Source organism: Lissotriton vulgaris, chromosome 8, assembly GCF_964263255.1.
Source record: "Lissotriton vulgaris chromosome 8, aLisVul1.2, whole genome shotgun sequence".
Taxonomy (NCBI): domain Eukaryota; kingdom Metazoa; phylum Chordata; class Amphibia; order Caudata; family Salamandridae; genus Lissotriton; species Lissotriton vulgaris.
In genome coordinates, this window is record NC_141696.1 from 303,627,915 (window position 1) to 303,641,787 (window position 13,873).

Sequence of the window (13,873 nt, forward strand, 5' to 3'; positions counted from 1 at the left end):
GCAGTTCATCAATAAATCACAGACAAAAAAGGAAAATAGACAATAATTGATATCTGAACAGCATATTTATATCCAATTTGTTATAGGTGACCATAGTTTTTGACCAAAAATCTTTCTTTTCCGACCCTTAAGTTTGTAAACTGCATTTTCTAAACGATAAATGCTTAATAATTTGGATTGACAGTCATGAAACATTGGTGGGTCGACATCTAGCCATCGTGAAGTTATACAAAAGCGAAATGCAGACATAGCGATAAATATAAAACCTTCTTCATCAGTCGTCCTTTCTATTTGATCGGTTTGAGTTCCGAATATTACCAGTTCAGGTGATAAAATGACAGTTGATTCCAAAATAATATTTAAAAATTCTTGCACATTAGTTACAAAATGGATGAACTTCTGGCAACTAAAAAACATATGGGTTGAATTAGCAGCCAAAAATACACAACGACTACAGTCAGTACCCTTCACAGCTTTCCATTTCAATAATTTAGAAGGTGTATAATACAGATCGAAGAAAGACATATAGTGCTGGCTCTTAATTGATCCATTAAATAAAACTTTAAAGCCCACCTCTTGAGACTTTGATATGTCAATTCTATCGATCCCTAGGCTTCTTTGCCATTTATCTGTAAATGTTTCAAGATCATCAGGAATTTTATCTAACATCATTCGATACAATACACCAATTCGTTCTTTTTTCTTTATGCTTTCTAACACATCGATTTTATTCATAGACTCATTGTGCAATAGATTTTTAGACTCTATAAAACTACGAATCGGTAGAAATTTGAAAAAATCAGGTTTGTTTATACCATATTTTTTCTGAAGCTCAGCAAATGATACGAGTCAATCGTTGTGATACATCGACCCAAGAAAGCAGATCTTAAGGTTATTCCAGCTAATCATAACAGAATCATTAAAAATGTTGGGCAATAGCGAGTTCTTCAGAAGAGGTGTATAAAAATTAAGTGTGGACAAAAAATGAAATTTCTTATTAATTTGTTTCCATAACTATTGTGCTGAAATCAACATTTTGAATTTCGTTTTTTTATAGTAGCTTGGTTCAGAGAATCTGACGGGACATTGTCGGGCTTCTGCTCCCAGAAGCATCTCGTAGATTGACAGTGACGTGGCTATATCTAGACTGAAATCTTGGAATAATAGAATGCCCATTAGTCTTAATGTGTTTGCCCAATAGTATAAACGGAAATTCGGAACTCCCAGACCTCCCCTTAATTTCGGGAGAGTACACCACTTAAGAGACCTTTAGTTCTTCGGTATCCCCATAGAAACCTAAAGATAATTCGGTCTAATTTGCTAAAAAAAAGCCGAAGGAAAAAAAAGAGGAATGGTGTGAAATACATAAAGAAATTTAGGAAAAATAATAATTTTAACTACATTAGTGCGTCCCCACAGAGATAGATGCAAATTATTCAGTCTCTCAAGTGTACTGTTCGTGGACAATAATACAGGATCTACATTAAGCCCTACAATATCCTCCACTTTGGCAGAGATTGTAATGCCGAGATATGTGGCAGTAGGGGCCAATATGACACCTTCTGGTCTGCCTTCAGCCGAATGAATTATCGGAGTTTTTGCAACATTCAGTTTATATCCTGATAATTCACCAAATTCATTGGCTAATTCTGTAATTTTAGGTAAAGATAAAGCAACATCAGTAGTGACAATAGCCACGTCGTCAGCGTATGCAAGGATTTTATGTTCTACCTGATGCAATACAACAGGAGGAATTCCAGTTTCTTTTGTTAGGGTGTTCAGATATGGTTCGATGTATAACGCGAATAAAAGAAGGGAGCAGGGGCACCCCTGCCGTGTCCCCCTTGTAATCGGGAAGGGTGTAGATGTATCGGTTCCTATACGAATGACTGCCTTAGAATTAGTGTATAACGCCTGAATAGCCGTATTGTATTCTAAAGGGAACCCCCTCCATGTAAGAACAGACCACAGGAATCCCCAGTCGACCCTGTCAAAAGCTTTTTCGGCATCCAGAAGGATGACACTGACTGGGGATCCCATGGCCTGCGCCCAATCCAGCAGGGTGATTATACATCTGATATGATCCATTGTGTCCCGTTTCTTTATAAAACCATGTTGTATCTTTGAGACCAAGACTGTCATTATATCGTTTAATCTATTGGCCATTATTTTAGGGAAGATTTTGCTATCTGCTGTTATGAGAGATATTGGCCGATAAGACCCTAATTCGTCAGCATTTTTCCCTTTCTTTTTAAATACGACAATGGTGGCCAGGGACCATGAATCAGGTGGATGTCCTAGGAAAGCTTGATGGAATATCTTGAGCAATTCTGGTTTAAGCATATTCCTGAAAGTGCGATAAAATTCTAAAGGGATTTGGTCTGGCCCCATAGCTTTACCTGGAGCTAGGCTGAGTATGGCTAATTCAATCTCCTCCCAAGTTATAGGAGCTGCAATCAAATTATTTTCAGTTTCCGTTAGCTGAACGTTGTCAATTTTATTCAGACAATCCATTGGGTTTTTAGCATCACTGATTTCGTTAGTGGCTTTATTATATAGGACCTTATAAAAGTCTCTGAATGCCTTCAATACACCTGTTTTGTAGTCTTGTAGTATTCCCTCCAGATCGTTAATTTTTGGGATATCATTCGAGGTGGCCTTCTGTCTTAACCTTTGTGCCAATATTTTCCCTGTTTGTTTGCTTCATTCATAACGTTCCACCTTATATTGTTTGTATTTGAGCGCAAACTGGTCAGCAAAATAGGAGTATACCGCAGCTCGTTCAGTAGTCAGAAGTCGTTGCGCCTCCTCTGCACCTTGGCCTTTTTTAAGATTGACGGCTAATTTAACCTCTGCGTTCTTAACTTTATCGATTTTATTCTTGAATTCAGCTTGTATCTTCTTACGCTGAAAATTAGAATAACTGATGGTTTCGCCCCTGACTATAAATTTAAAGGTGTCCCATACAACTTGGACTGAGGCTGTCTCATTATTACGATCAAAAAAGACTTTAATATTTTCAGCCATGTATCAGAGATAGTTTTCATCAAGCAACTGACTCCTTTGAAATGACCATTGACTGTTCAAGTTGACACGTTTAGAAGACAATGAAAGTTTGAATATAAGAGGGTTGTGGTCCGAAACTAATTGAGGTAATAACTCGATATTAGCGTTTTCCAACAAACATGACGAAATAAAAAAATTATCTAGCTAACAAACTTTTTGTGAGGGATCGAGAAAAAGGTATGGCCAGGATCAGTAGCTTGTAAATTATTCCATACGTCAAACAGCCCATTTGCTAATACCAATTCCCTTAACACCCTATATGTCCTGTACTTACGGCCTTTATAGTTCCTAGAGGTCCTAATGTTACAGTTGGAATCAACATGAACATTTAAATCCCCACATAAAATGATGAGTTGGCAAAAAGCCGCCAACTCCGAATTAACCGTGTTAAATACCTCATTGTCGTCTAGATTAGGGCCATATAAACAGCAGACAGTAAATTTATGGCCTTCGACAATTATTTCAGCCATCCCCCATCTGCCCCATTTATCAGCTAATGTTCTGAGGCATTTTCCGACCCCTAATTTCATACAAATTGCAATTCCTCTTTTAATCCCGGTTTACTTCGAGCTAACTAAAAGTTTGAGACCCAAATGTTTTAATATATTTTGTTTATCCCAAGAAATATGGGTTTCTTGTATACATAAAATGTCAAGACGAAGCAACTGAATTAATCTGGATAAAACCCCTACTTTTTTAGCATCATTCAGGCCATTGACATTCATAGTGCATATTCTAATCTTCCTATTCATTTTGAGATAGGCCCAAATCTAATGATGGATCTAAACTTGACAAGATTATGCCCTTTTTTTGACATTCGTGCAGTGAAGTCATAAGAAAAACTGTATGTACTGTATATGCCCTAGCAATTGCCTCTGCCTTACACCCCCACCACCACCCTTGTGCCACCCAACCCCACCCCATTGGCAACCCTCCCCCCACCCTCCCCACCATATGAGGCTCAGGAACAACCAGTTCCTGATAGATATGGAGTGCCGTGTCCTCCCGCCCTCAAGTATCCTGGAAGAAAAACCATACCAGACAAAAGAAAAAAGAAAAGAAAGAGCGGAAACATCTATTTCAGCAATAAAGAAAAAAGAGGAAGAGAGAGAGCAAATCATCTACGTTTTCTTAGTATTCCTATTGCTTTTCCTATTATATTAGCAGATTCATAACGATTCTAAGTATTCCTTAGCTTTCAATTCAGATTGAAAAAATGTTGTCTGCCCTTTAACGAATGTGAATAACTGAATGACAAAGTGTATTGTCGGTTTTGTTTTCCTCTCTTAACATCAACATGTGTTTTCCTTACTAGGTAAGGGAATTTAGAATGTATAAGACTTTTTTGGATCCATTTTCAATCAGCAATAACAATATTCTTGCTGTAGGACTTTATTATTTACATTTTTGTAACTGTATGAAAAGAAATAATATAAATATATTAGTTCTAGAACTGAAGTGCAAGGGGTTGATAAAGTGAGATCAAACCATGAGAATGGACAGTGGATATAGCACCAAGATATAGCACCAAACTCGTATCAACCAGAAATGATAAATAATTCAAAAGTGAGTCCAGTGTGCCACTTGCAAAAACCGGTACCCTCTGTCCAGGGGCACCTCACGTGAAACGTGAATCCAAAATGTTTGTCATCCAGTTTTAGGGCACCACTCCAATCATATACAATCAGTTCAAATTTCTCAGAGTCCAAATCCAAATTTAGAAGTCTCGATATTTTCTCAGTTCGTTTTTTATTTTCTTATACTCAAAAGAATCATCAGCCAACGCGTTTCGTTCTGACCACCAGAACTTCTTCAGGGCGTGTGCGATTGTAGAAAACACCAACAGTGAGTACCACTGATAAGTATAGGATCCTTCCAAACAACGAAATAAATCCAATTAGGATAACTGGCTGGCTTATTCTTCACACAGCAGTTAGTAGCAGCTGTTGGTCGACAAATATTATAGTTCAAACGTTAGACCTGATAATCTCAGCAGAAAGCCTTTTTAAAGGGTATTGGTGTTTATCTTCTCGGATATTCCCAATATGAATCCGACCCAGTTTATTCCAAGTTTGTAATCCCAGTCAGATTTGCGATGAAGAATGTTACCACTGCGACTCGGCCATATCCGCCATTGTCAGTAAACAGGCTCTCAAAGCGCAACCGATTTCAGTCGCGTCCCCGATGTATGTAGATGTGATTTTTTGTTTTTATACAATAAAATATATATGAACCTACCTTGGAGTGCTGCATCCTAATTCCCGTGGGACTGCGGGGAGGGACCTTCGAGCCGATATATATATATATATATATATATATATATATATATATATATATATATATATATATATATATATATATATATTCACAGAAAAATCCATAGGTTATAGTGGATATATAGTTAGGAATTTGCATTTACAAAACCTTGAAAATTCAATGAAAAAACCATTGGTTTTAGGCCATATATAGTTAGGGATTTGCATTTACAAAACCTTATTTTACTCGCATAAAACCATTGAAATTCCATATATAGTTAGATGCGCTAACTATATATCGCGCACCCGCAATCCACTGCTGATGATGTCACATATTACATCATTCATGACATGGTCAGTGACATCACTGATGACATCACTGATGACATCTCAAATGACATCACTGATGACATCACTGATGACAACACCCAGTGACTGTATGTTTCTGTAAAGTTAAAATATGTCTTACATATTGAAGAATGAGTGGATGTATAAGTGTCTGGATGAAGGATTTAGTAGGTGCATGACTGACTGTATGAGTGAGTGATTAAATGTGTCTCACTGAGTGCATGGGTTAGTGACTAAACTGTCTTAATTTGTGCATCATTATGTCTGTTGTTCTGTAAACTGTTGCATGTGTTGATAAGTAGCTATATGAGTAACTATATGGGTTATTGATTGGTTGCCCAAGTATTTGTATGGGAGACTGAGTGTGTGTGTGGGTGGCTGGGAGGTGTATGACTCTGTGCATAGATGTGTGAGCAGTTGATTCACTAGATGTATGGTTTCAAAAGTGCATGTGGAAACAGCTGTATGGGCGGTTGACTGTGTGCATGAGTGTATTGGTGAGTGAATGGATATCTCAGTGCTACATGTCAAAGTAAGTACATATGTAAAACACAGTACATGTGAGAGTTGACATATATAAATAACTGTGCATAAGAGCCAGTGAATGTGTGAGTGGCTGTATGGATCATTGTGAACTTGTATCAGGGATTGTATAAGAGAGTAAATATGTGTTAGTATATGTTTGAATAAGTAAAGTTTGTATAACTGTATAGTTGAGGAAATGGAGGTGTGATTGATTCTTTGCATGACTGACTAGGTGTGTGAGTAACTCCATGGATGAGTGACAGTCTGTGAGTGTCTGTTTACACTGATTGTATCTAAGGTTATATTAGAGTCTGAAGAGGTTCATCGTATTATCACATGAATGATATCATCAGTGATGTGATCAGTAATGTCAAATGAGATGTCATCAGTGATGTCATCAGGGATGTCATTTGAGATGTCATCAGTGATGTCATTTGAGATGTCATCAGTGATGTCATCAGTGATGTCACTGACCATGTCATGAATGATGTAATATGTGACATCATCAGCAGTGGATTGCGGGTGCGCGATATATAGTTAGCGCATCTAACTATATATGGAATTTCAATGGTTTTATGCGAGTAAAATAAGGTTTTGTAAATGCAAATCCCTAACTATATATGGCCTAAAACCAATGGTTTTTTCATTGAATTTTCAAGGTTTTGTAAATGCAAATTCCTAACTATATATCCACTATAACCTATGGTTTTTTCTGTGAATTTCATTGGTTTTTTAATAGCAAATATGAAAAGCTTTAAAATGTCAAGTACGTGATAGATAAAAACATTTTCGTATTTATGCACGCTGATGTGCTTTGAACGCTGCACCCCCCCCCCTCCCCTCTTTTGTCTTAGTAGTACTCTCTCTTTGCAGATAGTGAACGGTAGTTAACGCAAGCCTTTGCCCCCGTTGTAATCCGTCGTGCCTGCTTGTCTCTCCATTTGATTGATTGTTGTCCAAGCATTTACTGTTTTAGAATTGGTTCTCTTTGGATCATTCTCTATTTACAAACAAGCACAAAGTCGCAATACTCTGTTTAGTCTTTGCAGATAGTGAAAAATCGTGTAAAAAAATAAAAGTAATCGAGCAAAATCAGTAGGCCACTAATTGGATCTCTTTTTGACCTCGCTAAAATAGAAATATTAGGAACAACCGTTCATGAGAAATACGAAAATAGTGAGATGAACTGAGCTCCACACCATGAGGGCTGCAAGACAGCTCGGCTCCATCACCCATCCCGCACAAAATAACGACAAACCCTATGCAAATATTAAAAATATAGACAACACACCAGCAAAGAAACAGGGTAAAACATTTTATTAAAAAACTATTTACATAACGTTGGTTTATAAGATGATGTCAGTAGTGGACCGATGTGTGAATAGGTCGAAAGCAGCACAAGGCTCCAAGATCCGGATGGCAAGCTCCTGGATGTTGGGTGCCATAGTTCAGAGTTCTGAGTTTGAGCCTTTTTCAATGCCTGTGCTTTGTTGAATCAAAATGGCGGCTTGACTCAAAGCTGACTCAAGCGTTGCTACTGATGCTATGCAGACCAAAACTGGTTTTCAGTTTGTACATTTTTCTAGATTTTTCAATCCAAGTTTGGTTGACTTTGTAGAACGATGGCTTCAAATTTTCAACATACGGTGTGGTGGCGCTGACTGGGAGGGGGCGCTTCGCTCCTGCCCCCTCCCCAAGTAAGATTTTCATACGTGAAAGTACGTTAATGGTTTTGGTCCCTGAGTTGCTTCGATGTCACTGCCATTCTCAAATGGCATAAGTTCTGGATGTTGGGTGCCATAGTTAAGAGTTCTGAGCAGTGCTTGTAACACTGTCTGAAGCTTATTTCCACCTACTGCAGCTTCACTATTCTCAAAGTAAGTGAGTGTCGTTTGTGGACCTGACTGCATTAGAAAACAATGTGATATGTTACCTTCCTAAACAGCTTGACGGAGGCCCCTGAGGGGCGGTGTGATGGCCATGGACTCGGAGAAGACGCTTGGCTCCGACACCCTCCCCAAGTCTTATAGCACTGGTGTAGCCTGAAATCGCCCCCGACATAGGCGGCCGGCTCCCGGGGTCCGGCGGAACTTTTTGCCTTTTGATGACTCTTCAATTCTGAACCTTGTCCCACAATCCGTTTGACCTGAAGACACGCTGTAGTGGGGTGCCCCTTTACCGTTTCAGTTGCCATTCCGCCCGCTTTTGCTACACTGTGCTTCTTCCGCCATTCAGCTGTTTACCGCCCGCTCTTGCGACTACAGCGTCTCGCTCATCATGTAGTTGAGTTGCTCCCGCTCTTGCGGTGCAGCGATAGGCGGCTGCCACAGGACTCTCAAAATGGCGGCCAGCTCTTCGGTTTTGGGCCTGGTCCACTAAAATGGCCCTGGGACACCTTTGAACTCGGACGCTTCCCTGATAGGGCTTGGGTCCCATTCTCGAAAAGCGTCCCCTCAGCCGTGAAGATTCTACAAAAGTCTTGGGGGCCTCCGACTCCCGCAGGCTTCTGGTGGGGAGCGGCTGCCATGATTGCTCGTGGAATGGCCACGACGGAGCTACGAGATGGTAGTGGTCTCATGCTGACGCCAGCTTTAGTCTGAAACATCCAGAAACACTGTAGACTACCAATTCGATCAGTTCCGGTAGCGCCCCAACATGACCCGGAAGAGAAGAACTTGCCCTCCCCTCTTTGACTGATGGTTCTTGTTGCCTGTCCCCTCTGTTGTCATTTAACAGAACTTTTTGGACTGCTGAAAGGGGTTGTGTTCCGAACGCTGGTTGGTGGAGACATTTTGACTATATTCTTGACCTACGTTGTCGCGTAATGCGTTATATGACACGCCGCGTTAGCGCACCCGGAAGTGATCCGAGGCGCGGCGCGCAGCGCGTAACGTAAGCATAACAGGTCATGTGACTTGTTAATAAAACTTTTCATTGGTTCATTTTACTTTTGTTAATTTAATGATGAAAAGCTTGGTCATATGACCTAAAAATTACGCTTTTTATTGTTTTCGAACAATATTTTTTTTTCAAACATATGTTATAATATTCCAGGCTAATGTACTTTCCCGGAAAATTTACAACTGTCTTGCAAGTAAAATATATTCCTTTTTCGAGAAAAAGGGCGTTTCTTCCTTCCATGACGGAGCCGTTGAGTAAAAGAGATTCCGCCTGCTGTCTTAGTCGCCGATACGCCTGATTATCAGATTCTTATCGATCACTTTATGTTGCAGACATGAAAAACACAACTGCCCTTGACCATTTATCTTTACTGCGTTCCTACATATTATACCTTTTATCCGTCATGTAATTGGACTGCTTTATTTCACTTGCCTTTTACTGATTCGAAAACAGTGACTAAAAGTAAAAACTTTACCAATGTAAATACTACTACCGTGTTTTGTTTTAAAAACCTTTATTGTGAAAATGTCAGTATACAAATACGGGCCTATAACCACGTGGGCCGGCCACGGAGCAAACTGAAATCGTATATGATGAGGAGACATTTACACTGTAGAAGAACGTAACGAGCGGGCCATTAGGTTGCAAGAACAAAGGTGTCTAACAGTTGCGGAATCGGTGGACGTACATTTTGTAATTAAAATAAGACAGGGCCACTTACAATAACATTTTCTAGATATACATTTGCGGGCAAGGAGTTACGAGTCCCATTTATACCGGCGCCATTTTGGGCGAGGCCGGGCAGGTCCAAGATATAGTCAAAATGTCTCCACCAACCATCGGCCAGACCAGAACCCCTTTCGGCCCTTTATGCTACAAGATGGTGTCTTCCATTCAGAAAATATTGTTGGCAGCATTTTGAAAGGAAACAGAAACAGCCGTTCTCCTAGTGAGTTTCACATTGTTACATTTAGGAAGAATGTTGAAGAGTAGTATGTGGAAAATCTGAAGCCATTTTTCTACAAACTCTCAATCAGACTTGGATGGAAAAAAAAAACCTGAAGAATGTACAAACTGAAAACCAATTTTTGTCTGTATAGCATCAACAGTAACGCTTGAGTCAGCTTTGTGTCAAGCCGCCATTTTCATTCAATCAATAGTGTCCCCCTGCACACATTCAGGGACCTGGTCGTGTCTTCAGATGAAACGGATTGTAGGAAAAGAAGCAGAAAGGAAAAGGAAAAAAGTTCCGCCGGACCTCAGGAGCCGGCCGCCTATGTCATGTGCGACCTTTGGCCACACCAGGGCAATAGTGAAGCTGCAGCAGGTGCAAATAAGCTTCAGACAGTCTTACAAGCACTGCTCAGAACTCTCAACTGAGGCACTCAACATCCAGGACTTGCCATTCGGATCTTGACGCCTTGTGCTGGTTCCGACCTATTCACACATCGGTCCACTACTGACATCACCTCATAAGCCAACGGGGCACCCCACGCCGACTTTCGGCGCAGCATTGTAGGATGGCCACACCAGTGCGGCAACTTGCTGGACACAACATCGGGGCCATCCAGATCTCGGCGCGTTCGACTCACTGTACCGCAAGAGTGACCGCAACTCAGCTGGACATGCCGTCTTTCGGCGCAGCATTGTAGGATGGCCACACCAGTGCGGCAATTTGCTGGACACCACCTCGGTGCCATCCGGATCTCGGCACGTTCGAGTCACTGTACCGCAACAGTGACCGCAACTCAGCTGGACACGCCGTCTTTCGGCGCAGCATTGTAGGATGGCCACACCAGTGCGGCAATTTGCTGGACACCACCTCGGTGCCATCCGGATCTCGGCGCGTTCGAGTCACTGTACCGCAACAGTGACCGCAACTCAGCTGGACACGCCGTCTTTCGGCGCAGCATTGTAGGATGGCCACACCAGTGCGGCAATTTGCTGGACACCACCTCGGTGCCATCCGGATCTCGGCGCGTTGTGCTGCCTTCGGCCTATTCGCACATCGGTCCGCTACTGACGCCGCCTCACGTGCCAACGGATTTTCTACGCTTTTTGTAGCCCTATGCCGCATAACAGGTCATGTGACTTGTTTATAAAACTTTTCATTGGTTCATTTTACTTTTGGTTTCCTAAAGATGGAAGGCTTGGTCATATGACCTAAAAATAACACTTTTCATTGGTTTAGAACATTTTTTTTCCCAAACGATGAAAGCCCCACCTTGTTTCTGGATCATTCAGACTGAAGCTGGCGTCAGCATGAGAGCACCACCATCTCGTGGCTCCGTCGTGGTCATTCCGCGAGCAATCATGGCAGCCGCTCCCCACCGGAAGCCTGCGGGAGTCGGGGGCCCCCAAGACTTTTGTAGAATCTTCACGGCTGAGGGGACGCTTTTCGAGAATGGAGCCCAAGCCCTAGCAGGCAAGCGTCCGAGTTCCAAGGTGTCCCAGGGCCATTTCAGTGGACCAGGCCCAAAACCGAGGAGCCGTCCGCCATTTTGAGAGTCATGTGGCAGCCGCCTATCGCTGCACCGCAAGAGTGGGAGCAACTCAACAACATGGTGAGCGAGACGCTGTAGCCGCAAGAGCGGGCGCAACTCAGCTGGATGGCCGCCACCTGGGGAGGCCCGTTCACGCCGCCTCCCCCACGCCCCCCCCCCCCGGGCCGCCGCACGCCAATTTTCGGAGCAGCATTGTAGGATACCAAAACCAGTGCGGCAGTTTACTGGACATCACCTGGGTGCCTGTCGTACATGTTGTGTCAGCCATGGGACACTGGACACAGTGCCATCAACATCTCAACGCGTTCTGCTGCCATGGGACTATTCGCACAACAGACCGCTACTGACGAGGCCTCCCCCCGCACCACCCGGGACGCCCCACGCTGTTTTTCTGTGCTGCATTGTAGGATCCCAAAACCAGTGCGGCACCCAGGCGACATCACCTGGGTGCCGTCCAGAACTCTGCACGTTGTGCTGCCTTGGGACTATTCGCACAAAAGACAGCTTCTAACCATTGTTGCTTTTTGGGTTGAAAAATGTTTAAATGTTTTTAGTTTTTGTTCCGTTCATTATAGTTAAAAGTTAATAAAGTTTTATAATCTTACTTTGTTGGAGTGTTATCTTTTTTTTTAAAAACGGGTGAATGGGGCCTTGAATCGGGTTATTGTCATGTGTGGGCTTTGGAAGTGTGCTGCTGCAGGATCGGACATTTCAAACTCAAATGCACGTTCTTTTTCTTACCTTTCCGAAGCATGGAGCGCAATAGCAGGCAGAGAAAGGGTGATGCACGTGTTGAACACTACCTGACCTGGCAAGTTGCTGGCAGTGCCCCCCCGCCCGCTCCTGAAAGAGGGCACACACACACCGCCGCCCCGAGTACTTCACAAATCTTTAAAAGACCATGCGCTTGTTCATGAGGCTTAAATGGTTTATCACCTCTTCTAGAACCCCTGCATCGACCCTCTGACGTTTCCTGGAAAAATTACCATGTAACACAATACCAAGCCCTGTCAGCTGAAACCCCCAAGGAATCGTGGGGCATATTATCAAGGGGGTTTATCTCCGCTTTTTTGGCTTTAAAAGCCATGAAAGCGGAGATAAAATTATCTCCCTATTACCAAGCTGTCGCTAACACCAGTTAGTGACAGCTAAAAGGAGATAGCGACCATCTTGGGCCCCGCTTTGCATGTCAGTGATACTTATCACTAATGACATGCAAAGTGGCGTGCCAAGATGTTAGCGACTGGAAACAGTCCCTAACATCGCTATCTCCTATTACCAACTTTTGGAGATATTCGCGCTAAGCGCGAATATCTCCAAAATCTAACACCTGCCCTGAGCAGTTCTTAGCCATGTTATCCAATGGGAGGTGGATAACATGGCTAAGAGCATTTGCTCGATAATACATGAATATCGCTGACTTTTCTGCGATAATAGCAAGGTTTATCTGCGATAAAAATCGCCGATGTGCGGCGATAATTTTTGTCTCTAAACAAGTTAGAGACAAAAATTATCGCTAGTTGTTCGTAATATGCCCCCGGGTTTTTGCTTGCAGAAATCGGGAGGCGGGAGACTAGCACTGAAATCAGTAGTCTCACGCCTGAATCGGGAGGGTTGGCATGTCTGAATTCTCTACAGCTGGGGCCATAAACTACATCCGCAGGGGTAGGTGATAGCCTGGGACCAGCCTGGCATCTAAAATGGCTGCTGTGCACGACAAAATTGTGGCATTGGAAAAAAGGCAAGATGGCGCAGCCGCTGGAAGAGATGTATCAACATATATCAGCCTCCTCAGCCACCCTCAGGAAACATAGGGGATTAGGATACGTCTCCCGCACCCCCTTATACCTAGTAATTTAAAGTAATTTAATTAACGAAGCACAAAATGGCGAATTCCCGTTTCGCTACCAGTTTGCGGCCCAGTTCGCGGCCCGTGAAGCGCTTCTACCGTGAAAAATCATTTTTTTTTCTTTTCCCTACGGGACCCTTTAATAACCCCAACAACATTCCTAGGGGGTCAAGAGGGGGATACCTTGCCCCCTTTCATTAAATTCCCCCTTCGTTTTTCACCTCTTCTTCTCTCTCGATCCTACCGAGAGACAAGATGGCGGCCGCTCCGGACTGTCACGCAGCAAAAAAAAAAAAAGCTCACGCACAGCCGCTGGAAGAGATGTATCAACATATATCAGCCTCCTCAGCCACCCTCAGGAAACATAGGGGATTAGGATACGTCTCCCGCACCCCCTTATACCTAGTAATTTAATTAACGAAGCA